Genomic DNA, 13,952 nt, shown 5'->3' on the forward strand with positions numbered 1-13,952 from the left:
TGGTTGGAGTTAGGTGCTTAGAAGAATGAATAGCAAAGACAATATATTAAAAGAGCTCAGTCTAATAAAAGAAATAATGAGAATACAATGTGCTAAATAATAGAAATCATCTTAAGTCCTCCAAGTTTAGGATTTATCCTTTACATAGAAAACTGGTTGGTTCACTCTCTCTCTTTGCCATGTTCTGTATCATGGAAATTCCATCAGGTGACATCACTGAGACTTCAGCAATTCTTAGAAAATGGATAGTTATTGAGGGTTTTTCAGCGGGGGAGTAGCATGACCAAATTGAGTTTAGAAAAATAACCTGCGGCATTACAGAAATGGATTGAAGAAGGAAAATACAAGAGAAGATACATCAACAAGAAGAATATTTTAATGTGAAGGCCAAAGACAATAAGGGCTTGAACAACAAAAAAAAAGTTGAAAAGAAAGGGTACTCTCTGAAGAAAAAAATCTATAAAGTATGATATCTAATTATGGGGAGGGAAGGAAAAGCAAGAGTCAAAAATGATTCATAAGTGGATCACAGACCTAAATGTAAAAGCTAAAACTATAAACTTCCAGAAGAAAATTCAGGAGGAAAATATTTGTAACATTGGGATAGGCAAGAAAATATTTGATAAATAAGACTTCATAAAAATTAAAAACTTTTGCTCTTCAAAAGACACCATTGAGAAAATGTATAAGTAAACTATAGAATGGGATAATATATTTTCAATACATATATCAAAGGGCATTTCTCATCAAGCATTTATAAAGTACTGACTCTTAAGCCCAATACCAAGAAGACAACTCAATTTTAAAATGGACAAAAAATCTGAACGTGAACATCACAAATAAAGATATCTAAATAGCAAATAAGCACATGAAAAGATGCTCAACACCATTACACCTCAAGGAAATGCAAATTAAAACCACAATAAGTTACCCCTACACACCCATTAGAATGGCTAAAATTAAAAAGATTAACACCAAACACTGGAAAGAATATCAAACAAGTGGAACTTTCATATACTGCTAGCAAGAATGTAAAATGTACAAACAGTTTCGAAAACTGTTTGGCTGCTTCTTATAATTTAAACAAATATCTACCATTGTATTCCTAAGTATTTTCTCAAAAGAAATAACATATTTTCACAGAAAGTTATGTTCACCAAAGTTCACAGGGCTTTATTAGCAAGTGACAATCAAAAGCAAAATGGCTAAACAACTTGCCATGTATTCATAAAGTGGAATACCAGTCAGCAATAAAAAGGAACGAACTACTAAACACTATGTGGATAAATCTCAAAATCATTATGGTGAGTGAAAGACACCATGCACAAAAGAGTAAACAGCATATGACTCCATTGATATAACACTATAGGAAATGCAAACTAATCTATAATACTGACTAAAAGCAGATCATCAGCTCCCTAAGGGCAAGGGTAGAGGAGGGAATGTTGATTACAAAGAGGCACAAGAACATTTTGGGAGGGTGATGGAAATATCTTTTATCTCGACTATAGTCATGGTTTGACATATACTGTCAAAGCTGACTGAATAATATTCTTTAAATGGGTATGTTTGTACATATACCTCAATAAATTATATCTCAGCTGGGCAACTGAGTGAATGATAGTGCCATCAGCTGAGATCAAGAAGACAGGAAGAGGTGAATACTGAATTGGATTTAGCTTTAAGCATACTAAGCTTGTGGTTCTATTGGGACGTCTTATGGTAACGCCAAGAAAGCCAATGAATATGAAAGCTTAGGCCTCAAAAGATAAATCCGAACTGAATGTTAACTTTGGGAGTTGTCTGCACAAAAGTAATTAGAAAGGCTATAGATACAGTGGATGCGGACAAGATAGCAAGTAAAGAAAAAGAATGCCTCATAAGTATCCCACAGATTTTGCTGCTGGGTCTTCTATGAATTCAGGGAAAACAGTTTCAATAGAGTAGGAGGGCTGAAGGTTGGATGGAAGTCATTTTTAGAAAGGAAAGGAAAAATTTTTTAAAGTGACAACAGTGATTATGGGTTATTTTTTGAAGAAGGTAGCCACACATGAAAGAGAAAGAGAGGCTGATAGAAAGGAAAGAGAATCAAGAAGAGTTTTGGTTTTTTTGTTTGTTTTTAATAAGGAAGAATTTTTGTTTGCTTCCATTTTGTTTTTCCTATTCATCTGATCTGAGATATTGTTTTTCTTTTATAGGCTCAGAGAATTTGCCAACAATGTAGGTGGACTGATGATACAAGAAACAAGGGCAAGGTTTCTAAGTCAGGGGGTGGGGGGGTGGGGAATAAAGAACACAGGTGGAGTTGTTACCCCGAATTATCTTACAGGTATTGCAAATTATCAAGACAACTTTCAAATTTCCTACAATTTTAAGTGACTATACAATACAGATATTATGCCACTATCAAGAGAAGGGAGTGGGGCTCATTATTACATTAGCTCAGTCAAGGGTAAGGGAAGAGAGTTACTGAGTGACCGCTACGTCAAAGCCTTTCCATAGTCATCAAATTTAAACATCACAACAACTTTGCTACCCATTTGTAGATGAAGAATGAGAAGCTCAGAGAGGTCAAGTGACTTTTCCATGGTCAAAAACTTAGGTGGCAGCAGAGAAAGAACACAAAATGAAGTTGGTCTCACTCTGATCCACTTGCACTTGCCCATGCCAATGTGGGCAGTGTGCCTGATAAAAATATCACAGGAAAGCAAGACTGGTTCAATTCAGTTGCAGTGAACAAGATATATGAGGATAAGAGTCTGCCTGGGCCACAACTTAAATGGCCTTGAAGTCAAGCTAATCAGATTTTGAACAATGGGCAGAGGTAAACCAATAAAGTAAGTAACACATATGTCACAAGAAAGCTGTGACAGTTTCTACCAAATTCACAGCCACAAAGGAATGGCTTTTCGAATTTCATTTCTCTGAGCGTCCTCAAAGTTGAAATACCCTACATTTTGTCTAACTACAAAACAGAATCCATGCCCACCCCCCACGGCCCCCCACCCCCCCAAAAAAAAATGTGTAGTAGTCTTTGTCAAAAATCCAGCATGCTTTGGTGACAAAAAATTTTAATTAAAGAGGACACACAAACTAACAACAGAGAAACATTATATGTAGCCAAAGTTCTTCCAAAGAGCTCTCTGAATTTTGCTATTTCAATACAGAGAAGCAAGAGAAACTAAATCAAGGCCAATAGGAACTCCAAAAAATTAATTTAGTGCTGAGCAAAGCTCCAAACTGCATTACAGGAGGTAAAGTGCTTTGCCAATGTCCTACCTCAATCCAACTATGAGACTTGGACTAATTAACACAAATGTCACATCTTATTTCTTGAAATTTTCCATCAGCTAACACCTATGAAATATATATATACACAAAACAGAGTGGAACATCATAGAATAGATCCAAATTAGCAGTATCACAGAAATTAAAGCTGAAAGTGTACTCTCAAAACCCAAGCAGCGACCAAATGCAACCTTTCTTATTTTTAAATAGAGAATAAAATTCATTCTACCTTGCAATTGCCATATGGGTTCACTGGACCCTTACATAAACCTAAGATGCATTATGGGATCTTAGTGATCTTATTTTTCTTATATCTTGAAACATTTTGCTATTTCATCACCCTAAAAATGATTTCATTATTGCTAATCAATTATTCACAACTATACTTATAAAAAGACTAAAATAAGAAAACACAAGAATGGTAGAATCACTTAGAAGGATGGCATAATTATGAAAGAAATCATTACTATCATATCATCCTTCAGTTTCTGTATTACATGGCCCAATGTATGATCTTTCAAGAAAGTTTTAGACTGAAGACACTAACTTTGTAATCTGCTTTTAGCTTTTCTTTGAACACAGGTGAGAATTCAGAATTTTTCATTTTCTGCCCATACTGGCAAAGAGAAAAAAACTGACAAAGGAATACATGCCACAAATAGACAAATCCAAAGATGAATGCAAAGAGATAGCAGCCCTCTAGACTCTCATGATGATGAAATTAATCATATAGGGGCAAAATCCTAGACCATGGGTCTTCAAATGAAGATACCCTAGATGGATTTTCTCAAATTCAAGAATCAACACATTATATTTCAAAGTACTAAAATAAAATGCGGTATTCTTATCCAACAAATCACTCAACATGAAGGATGACATCATGCAATATTTTGTAAGAACTCGAATCATACATTTTTACTAAAAGGGCCTGTGTCAGTATTGTTTCATCTTTTACAATATTTGTGTGTCAAAATTTACTTCCTATGGTTCCTAAGTGAATTACAAGTTGACATGCTGAAGACAGGTAAGTGAAAGGAAATATATGATATGGAAATTAAACTATTCATTAGATTAGTCATGCTATTTAGTGTTTACAAACCTGAGGGAAAAAATGTTTTGCGATTATGGAGCAAAGATCACCATTCTTCAGCAGAATTATCAGAGTTATCAAAGTTATCAGAGTTATCAGAGTTATCAAAGGTTTCAAAAATTATCAGAGTTATCAAAATTATCAGAGTTATCAAAGTTATCAGAGTTATCAAAGTTATCAGAGTTATCAAAGGTTTCAAAAAATTCTTGAAGCATGGCATTTGATGATGCAAGTGCAAAAGCAGCAAAATAATGATAAGCTAGAACTCATTAGAGATGTATTTACAAAATACTGAATCAGTATTTACAAAAGGGCTATGTTCTAGATGCATGCTCACGTAGTTGATAAGCAGTTAGCAGCCAGACAATGTCACCCATTTTGGATTTATATATACTTTCAAAACCTGGGAAATATGGAATAAAAATATGGGTTTGGATGCTTAAATTATTGTTAAAAATTCTAATGAAGTTGTTTTTCACAATCCATTTATTGTTCTGTATATTATTCATAAGATGACTTAAAAATACAAAAAAATACACATTAAAAAGGAGCCACTGGCTCTAAGCCCACTCAGCAAATGAACTCACTGCCCTCCCCTCTATGTGGGACATGACTCCCAGGGGTGTGAATCCCCCTGGCAATGCAGGAAATGATTCTTGGAGATGAGCCTGGACCCAGCATTGTGGGATTGAGAGGGTCATCTTGACCAAAAAGGGGAAGAGAGAGGAAGCAAAGTAGGGTTCCAGTGGCTGAGAGATTTTAAATGGAATCAAGAGGTCACTCTGGAGGGTATTCTTATGAGCTATATACACATCACCTTTTAGTCTTTAGTGTGTTGGAATGGCTAGAGGGAAATACCTGAAGCTGTCGAACTGCAACCCAGTGACCTTGATTCTTGAAGATGATTGTATAACTATATAGCTCTAACACAGTGTGACTGCGTGACTGCAAAAACCTTGTGGCTCACATACTCCCCTTATCCAGTGTATGGACAGATGAGTAGAAAAATGAGAACAAAAATTAGATGAAGAATAGAATGGGATGGAGGGGATGGGAAGATTTAGATGTTCTTTTTTGCTTTTATTTTTATTTTGGAGTAAAGAAAAGGTTCAAAAATTGATTCTGGTGATGAATGCACAACTGTATGATAGTGCTGTGGATAACTGATCGTACACTGTGGATGATTACAGGGTATGTGACCATATCTCAATTAAACTGTATTAAAAAAAGTAAATGAACAACGGGAGGAGCGGGATGGGATGTTTTGGATATTCTTTTTTATTTAATTTTCATTTTATTTTTTGGAGTAATGAAAATATTCAAAGTTTGATTGTGGTGACAAAAGCCCAACTATATGATGATACTGTAAACGACTGCACACTTTGAATGATTATATGTTACGTGATTATATGTCAATAAAATTGCATTAAAAAAAATTATAAATCTCTCCGGAAAAAAAAAAGGGAGAGCCACTGGATCCAGATAGTAAATGATGATGGACTATTTTTCCTGGTATACAGAGGATAAAACAGCTTTGAGACATTTCGTGAAAATTCAAACTATGCTTTCTGGGAAGATGGAATACATAGTTTTGAATCCTAGCATTATTAAGTAAAAGTTTGTTCAAAATTTTTGTTTATTTCCATGGCAATCACATTTAATTACTCTACTCATTTTAAAATTAGAACTCATTTTTTCAACTGGTCAATAATTATTCATCCCTAAAATGATAGTCTTCAAAACTCTATAAAACAATCCAGCAGAAACCAGGGTTTGGGTGAAATCCTCCTTAAGACCCTTCCTACTTCTAGATTCCAGTTCCACAAGGCTGAAAGTTTTAGTCAAGATTTACATCCAAGAGTCCACTAGAATTTCAAATTTATTTCCAATCTTACCTTCTAAGCACACCTGACAACTCTGTTTCTTTCAACTAAAATATCACTGCTGAAACTTTGCATGTAAAATGCTAAATCAGTGAGCAGTTCTTGATAGTTTTCCAGACTTCAGAGTTATTCTTTTAGGGACTCAATCTTTACCATCGTCATCATCATCATTTGCAATTGTTTTACACATGATGTATTAAACTTTCAAAAGTTCATCTCCTGTTCAGCCCTGATGATCAGTGAGAGGAGCAGCCATCGCTAGCAGACTGTCATAGCCACCACCAAAAGCCCAAGAGAACACAGCATATAAACCATTTCCTTGATGACTATAAAATAACTTAAATGTAATTCTGATATCTAAGGCTTGCTAAGGTATAAGTTGTTTGCTTTTCTCCTAACAGAATCTAGCTACTGAGATTCTAAATCCTTGTATTTGCTTTCTACGGTTTTCCCATCTCCTTTCTCATTATTGGGCAATCTTACCATTTCTCATCCCCACCCACATACTTACTTGATACTGTCACTGCTCTCTCCCCACAGCATATTTATAATACAACCACATAACCAAGCTTAGCAAAACTGTATTCAAAGATAATGAAATCTGATCTAGGCAAGGTTTAGTGACATTAATTTGGGATATTCAGAGAATTTTTCTGTCTATTTTCTCATTTTTCTATATTCCAGATAAATAAGGTTGTTACAGAGCTGTTGTTGCTGCTGTTGACAAAAGAATGTAATTATTAAACTTATATTCCAGAAAGTTATTAAATAGCCTCCTTCATCACCAGCCAATAATATAACTATTGAGTTGTTTTCAGCAGAAATTCAAGCTGTACTTTCTGCCTCACCGGCCAGTCTAGTTCCATTTTTGGATCTTGATTGTATTCCCCTTTGGTTTGCAAGGTGCCTATTGACTAATCTGAGGGCTTGAGGAATGGGAGAGAATGTTGGTTTTTAATTTTTTTTTTTCATTTTTATTTTCCTTTAATCATAGCAACTGAAATTTTTCAAATTTTTCATCTAGCTCTGGCCTCTCTGACACTGCAATTCTCAAACATTAGCTCCCTCTGGATAGTTTCTTCCTAAGATAGTATGTCAATAAAAACAAACTTATAAGACAGGGTTTCCCAGCAACAGCCTTTTTCCCAGATACAGAGGTTCCAATGGATTCTCATCCCTCTCCTAGGAATCCTAAGATGACTTGAGTTCCACTTCAACTCTCCTTCCTGCATTCTATGTGGTTACTAGTGCCAGCCAAATACTGCATCTTAGCATCTTGCATTCCAAACCACTTTGTGGATAAAGAGAGCCTGATTTAAATTGGACCACTCTCTGAACTGATTTTTTTTAACTATTGTACATACTCCATTAAAACGATAGAAAAAAAAAATCTCTCACACAAAAGCAGTATACTCTCTTTCTTCCACAAACTCCCACCACAGGATTCAAACAGTTGTTACCTACTTACTTAGAATATAATTAGATATAAATATTTTCAGAGATAGTTCAGTCCCTGTGTTCTAAAACTCTGTGGTAGTGGTAATTCTCATGAGTCATTACTTAGTAGGATTTTGTGGCTATGCCGCAGGTGAGTCATGCTCCAAACCATAAAATCATTTCATTTAAAGCTCTTAAAACCTAAATTGGGTTTTGCCATGTATGAGCTGTATCTTTTCATGTATAGAGGAAAGCATCAAATTGAATTAAAAAAACTGAAAATGTCTTTCTAGTCTTTTATAGTAATGGGCTATTCTTCCAAATTCTAGAACTTTCTCAAGTGGTAGTAGGAATTGTGGTTTTGGCTCCCATAATCCAATGCAAGCACATTTTCGACTGTTCATTAACTGAGAGGGAAACAAATAAAGTTAAGTTGTACTTTTGGAAAACTGAAGGAGTCTCTGCTTTAGTGGTCTCCTTTGAAATTATTTACTTAACTTTCCCCATTGCTTTTGGGAAATTAATTGTCTCGATCCAGTATTTCCTCCTCCTTATATTCTGTGATATCATAATACTATAATTCAGAGCCTGATACCCAGGTTATGTTCAAAATGAGATACTTTTCTTTTGCCCTATCTATTCACTACCCACCCTTGCCACTTCCTGTAATCCAAGGATCTAGCAGTGGGGTGACTGACAAGAGCTAGGATTTAATCTGTGGATGGCAGTTTATTATAAAAGTACCAGCACCAGCTTTTTCATACTTTCCACCCCCAAGAATATTAATAAACCATACATTTGTAGAGGTTTATTTTTCAAAATCTTCTCATTTTTATGTTTTCATCCTCATACAGCAACTCTCAAGAGTTAGTGACTGATAACTTGATTTTAGAGATTGAGGCTTTGGTATTGAGGTGCAAGAGATTCAATACATAACACCCCTATTTTTTCCCGCCCAAGTTCAGAACCAAGAAGAGACAGACGTGGAAGCCAGGCAGACTGGTGATAAAAACATCAACTTTATTACTAATAAAGTCAAGGTTGGAAAGGGTAGCTTAGGTCAGTTAGCCAAGTAATCTTGCTAATATTTCAGCCTAGAATTAGGCCAATTTATCTACCCCATCTCAGGTACAGCCTTAGAGCCTCAGGCCTCCCAGTGGATCCTGCCCCTGGACAGCACACAGCAGGAACGAGCAGGCAGAATGCAGACTCGCTGCAGGCAGCAAGGAGCTGAACCAGACATGCACTGTCCTTTTTTCCAAATGCCAATAAGATAAGTCACTTCTCCTCCCCAAGAAGAGTAAATGGGTATTCCTCAAAAGGCCAGGAGTATTACCCTAATGATGCCCATCTCACTCAAACAAACCAGAAAAAAAGAGGTTCACTCCAACATGCAAGCAATCAAAGGGACCTCAAGCTCCCCCAAACCCAGTCTGACATACTCAAGTTCCCACACATTATTCTGTCTTCCACACTTTTTCTCTTCCCCTATCTAACTCCTCCTCATCTTGCATTATTAACTCTATCTTCAATCTTCCTTTTTGCGTAGGAATCTTTTTAAGTCACATCCACTTTGAGAGCATTTCCTTATATTAAAAACTAAGTGATATATTCTATAAATCCACTTAATCAGACACATGTAATCTGTAATGGAATGCAATATGGTGAAAAGCAACAAACAATGGAGGGCTATAAAACCTATCTTGCATTTTTCCCTTCATGATACATGACCAAATGATTTACAGATCTGATGAAGGTTCCAACAACAATCCATACATCATATATTAGCATAGCTTAACTTAAGCATAAATACAAGCTTTATTTTCTTTTTTTTCTTCCCACATATGAATGTATCTATTTGCATACTCTCTCTGTTGCATGCACCCCTTTTTGGACACCACTGCATCAAGAGATGGGAAGTAACATCAGAGCTAAGTTTTAAGAAAGATAACTAATTATACCCCCCCACACACACACCCATAGAACTGTACAACACAACATAAACAGTACACTAAAGTTAATAACAATTATAATATTGTTACATGAATTGTAACAGAGGTACCACACAAATGCAAAATGTTAATAATAGGGAAAACTGTGTGTGTGAGAAGGGGAGTATATAAGTGAACGCTGTACTTCCTGTATGATGTTTCTCTAAACCTACAACTGTCCTAATAACTTTTTTTTTAAAGGGAGATTATTGGGACATTTAAAATATTGAAAAATAGGCTGTAAGCTTTAAATCAATGTTAAAATTCTTGAACTTATAACTGCACTTACAGTGGTTACATAAGCGAATATCCTTGTACTTAGAAATATACATGGCAGCATTAAGCATTCAAGGAGCATAATGTATACACAATCTGTACTCAAGTGTTCAGAAAATGCACTGATAAACAGAGACAGATAAAAGAGCTGGATAGATGGCATGAAACAGCAAACATGGCAAAATGTTAAAATTGGGGGATTTGGGTATCTGGGGGCAGTGGTTGGCTAGCATTTATATGGGGCTTGTATTATTTTTGCAACTGTCCTGTGTTTGAAAATACTTCAAAATAAAGAATTTTAAACTTTTTTTAATATAATTTTTTTTCTTTTAAAGAAAGATACCTGGTAACAATGTGGTAAAGAAAAAGCTAAAAGACTAGAGATCTAAAATGGGAAAGTAGGATATGCCAAAGATAATGCATGCAATGGTAGAGGTACAATAAACAGGATTTGGGAAAAGGCTAGATTTGGGGTGGTTTGGACAACGGAAATGAGGGAAGAGACAGAGTTTTGGATGATTTCAAGGTAACAATCCTGAATGAGACGGAGAATGTAAATAGCATCAACCAAAAAAGAAAATGTGCAAGAGAGAAATCTGAGGAAAGGACATCTAGATTGATAGATCCTTCAGAAACACCTATATTTAAAGGACAATGAAGGAGCTGAAGACAGTCAATGACATTGGGAAAGAACAAGGATAGCGACATAGTAGCCAAAAAAAGGGAAAAAGCATTTTAAAAGGAAAACATGATTGTTTATGTCAAATACTGTCAATAATTCAAGGAAAGAACAAAGAAATTAGTGGACATGGCAAATAACTGATAATGAAGGTTAATCTTTACTGAGTGCTCACCATGTGCCAGACACTGTTCCCAGAGTCTTACAAATATTAACTTATTTGGGGTGGGGGGGTTGATCATCAAGAAAATTACTTCCATGCCAGATTGGATGGGATTGGGAACAAATGAGATGTGAAAGAGAAGAATTATGAAGTTACAGCTAGTCTTTCAGAAAGTCTGCCTGTAAAGGAACAGAGGGATAAAAGACAGACCAGCAGCTAGAGGCGAAAAGTGATTTTGTTTGCTTTTGTTTTGTTTTTCATTTTTAAGATGGAGGCTATTTGAACATGTAAACATTTATCAGCTGAAAAGACAGAACCTAAGTCTGCCCAGTAGGATAAATCTCTTTGGTGGCACTGGAAGAGTCACTTTAGGGAAGACAGGGATATACTATCAAGATCCCAGGAAATAGGCAGGGGAGATGGCACATTAGAGAATGGCACAGTGCTACCAAATGACAGGGTCATGGTGCCATGGACTGGCTGATTCTGAAAAGTGAGAAACTAAAAAGAAAGGACTGAGAAAGAGTAAGATCTGTGAAGGGATCAGACAGAAATGGCAGTTGTACAGCCCTCCTTCTTTCTGCCCTAACTCACGCGTGGGATGGTTAACACTGGTTCACTGTAGACGGCAAAAGGCTGAATGAGGCTCCCGCATGATTTCCTGCATGTACCTGACCAAAGGACCGAAACTTAGCTGAAACAGTGGGTGGAGAAGGCACCACTTATAACCTAAACACAAATCACTCAGTGATCCGTCCTCCCCCATCCCCACCCTGAATTCCAAAGGAGGTCAGATAGACCAGTTACAGGCCATTACATATAATTATTTCAGAAGCACAGAAGGCTCAAAGAGAAGTGGAGGCAGGTTGCAGACAAGTTACTGCAACCACCTTAGCCAAAACAGTTTGGCTACATTGGGGAGAGATTCCCTAGGCAGCTTGGGAGTTCCTCCAAAACCTGAAGGCAGAACCAGTTGATAGAGAACAAAGAAAATGAGTAACTGACTCACACTGGAAACATTCCTGGGTGATGAAAATTTTAATTGTCTAGATGGATTCCTGCACAGGTATATTTTGTAGATTTAGCTGCAAAGTGATACTAAAGGGTGTTAGATGGATTTGAGATGCAATGTGGAGTGAACCATCTGGCCACTTTCTACTCACCAATCTTCTCCTTGAACTCCTCAATAGTTCAGCAACCAAAAGAATTGTGGTAGTTTCTTCCAAACTTTATAAATACAGAGATAAGCAAACAAAGCTATAATAAAAGCTTTTGTTATGGTTGAAGCAAACTGGCTAACATTCTTTTTCCCAGAGAACTTGTCCACTGCTTAGAAGGCACAAACGTTACTATAAATGTATTAATCCCATTGTTGTATGAATGAATCTCGTGAGGCACATAAACATTCCACTGTTGGTCAAACCACTTTCCAATTTGGTCTCATGGGCTATTTTCAAACTCCAATAGAAGGTGTCCAGACTTCTATTTATTTGGCCTCTTTACATGAGGTAGAAGGTATGCCAGGAAATTTGGGGATTGTAAAGAGGAAGAACTATTGCCCAAAGACCAATTGCCCAAAGCTATGGATGCTTCTGTTGCAAGAAAACTCCGGGATATTCATGAAGTGATGGTTGGCTTAATATAATAGGGCAAGTAGTAAAGCCATTTATAAAGCTGAATGTCAGTTGTATCTGTGACCTGGAATAATGTGGCTTGATTACTCGGTCCTTGAAAAAGCAATTTCAATTTTACAATGGTACTGCAAAAAGATTTATGTGCATATTTTGAAGTCACTGAAAATATATTTTTTAGATAATATAAAATTTCAGCAAATATGTTTTAACTATAAAACAGTACATAGTATATTTTAAAAATTATAACTGAACTAACATGTATTACGAGTATTAGAGAATTCAGTGACTGAAAAAGAGAAACTTTGAGAAGTTTTTCACACATCTTTGAGTTTCATGGCCAAAGTGTTAAATATTATTACTACAATGCTGGGTTTTGTGTGGAAATAATACGCCTAGTATGTATGTGCACAATTCTTGCTTGGAATAAACTTACTGATTAAAAAAAAAAAAAACAGAAACAGATACTATAAAGAACTCTAACCTTCCACCACAAACATTAAGGTAAAATTAGAAAAAAGAGTCAATAAAGCACACTATAGACATGCAATAGAGATATTTCCATTTAGCAATTTCTATCCTACCTGGTTTAATCATAAAACCCAAGGCGATAAAATTGGAGAATTTTTCTAATTTTTAAAATTTAATTTCAACACATAAACCTATATGAAAATCTTATATCAAAAGAACAGAAATGATTTCTAGAAACACTTTTGTTGTTTTTTTTAGGTTTTAAGTCAGTAAAGAGTTATAGAAAGAATATAAACTGAGTAGAGAAGAAATGAGTCATAGTTCAGGCTCAGCCAAAAATTACTTAAGGAATCTTAAACAATCAATTCCATCTCTTTTATGTCTCAGTCTCTTCAACTACAAATCTGTGAGTTGAACTAGATTCAAGGTACATCAAAACAACAGCTTTAGCAAGGCAGATAAGTAATTTCCTAGAACAAAACCAGACTCTATTTAGTTGGACAGTTAGGAATACCTATTGCACCTATAATTTATTAATTAAAAAATCAATCTTGTTATTAAAAAACAATCAGATCTTTAATTAGGTCTTAGGGCATCTGGTTTTAAATGAGAATAGAATCTAGGACATTTTTCTTTTAGTCTTTCCTAAACCTTTAGAAAATGCTTACAGAAATGTATCATATTCAGTACCCCAGCTTCAGATATGTAGAATTTTTGTTCTTTATATTGTTGGTGCCTTTGTATTCCTCAATATAATATGTTCTTTCAACATTTTGCTTAGAAAACGGTACTACTTAACAACCACCATTCTTCTCAGAATATTGAAAAGATGCTGTGTTGCTTTTAAGTTTTAATTTAAGAATTCTTCATCTCCAGAAAATTTGTATATATATAGCCCTGATAGCCCTGCCCTCATTAAAAACACCAGCTGGATTCTCATTCCAGGGTGTATCACTTTGCAAATTTCATCAAGCTTTGCTAAGAATGCCACTAATAATAACAAACAAAACTGTCTTTATGCAAATTTTGTTTTATATTCACTT

The 13,952-nt window shown here is 35.6% G+C and overlaps 1 protein-coding gene and 1 pseudogene across 1 annotated transcript in view; one reads left to right on the top strand and one right to left on the bottom strand.

The window, feature by feature from the left end:
• PHLPP1 (PH domain and leucine rich repeat protein phosphatase 1) overlaps nucleotides 1-13,952 on the bottom strand; it is a 268,488-nt gene that overhangs the window by 205,201 nt on the left and 49,335 nt on the right. The gene's annotated exons all lie outside the window — the stretch shown is intronic.
• LOC119511840 lies at nucleotides 4,300-12,452 on the top strand (annotated as a pseudogene).

This window comes from Choloepus didactylus, chromosome 16, assembly GCF_015220235.1.
Source record: "Choloepus didactylus isolate mChoDid1 chromosome 16, mChoDid1.pri, whole genome shotgun sequence".
Lineage (NCBI taxonomy): Eukaryota > Metazoa > Chordata > Mammalia > Pilosa > Megalonychidae > Choloepus > Choloepus didactylus.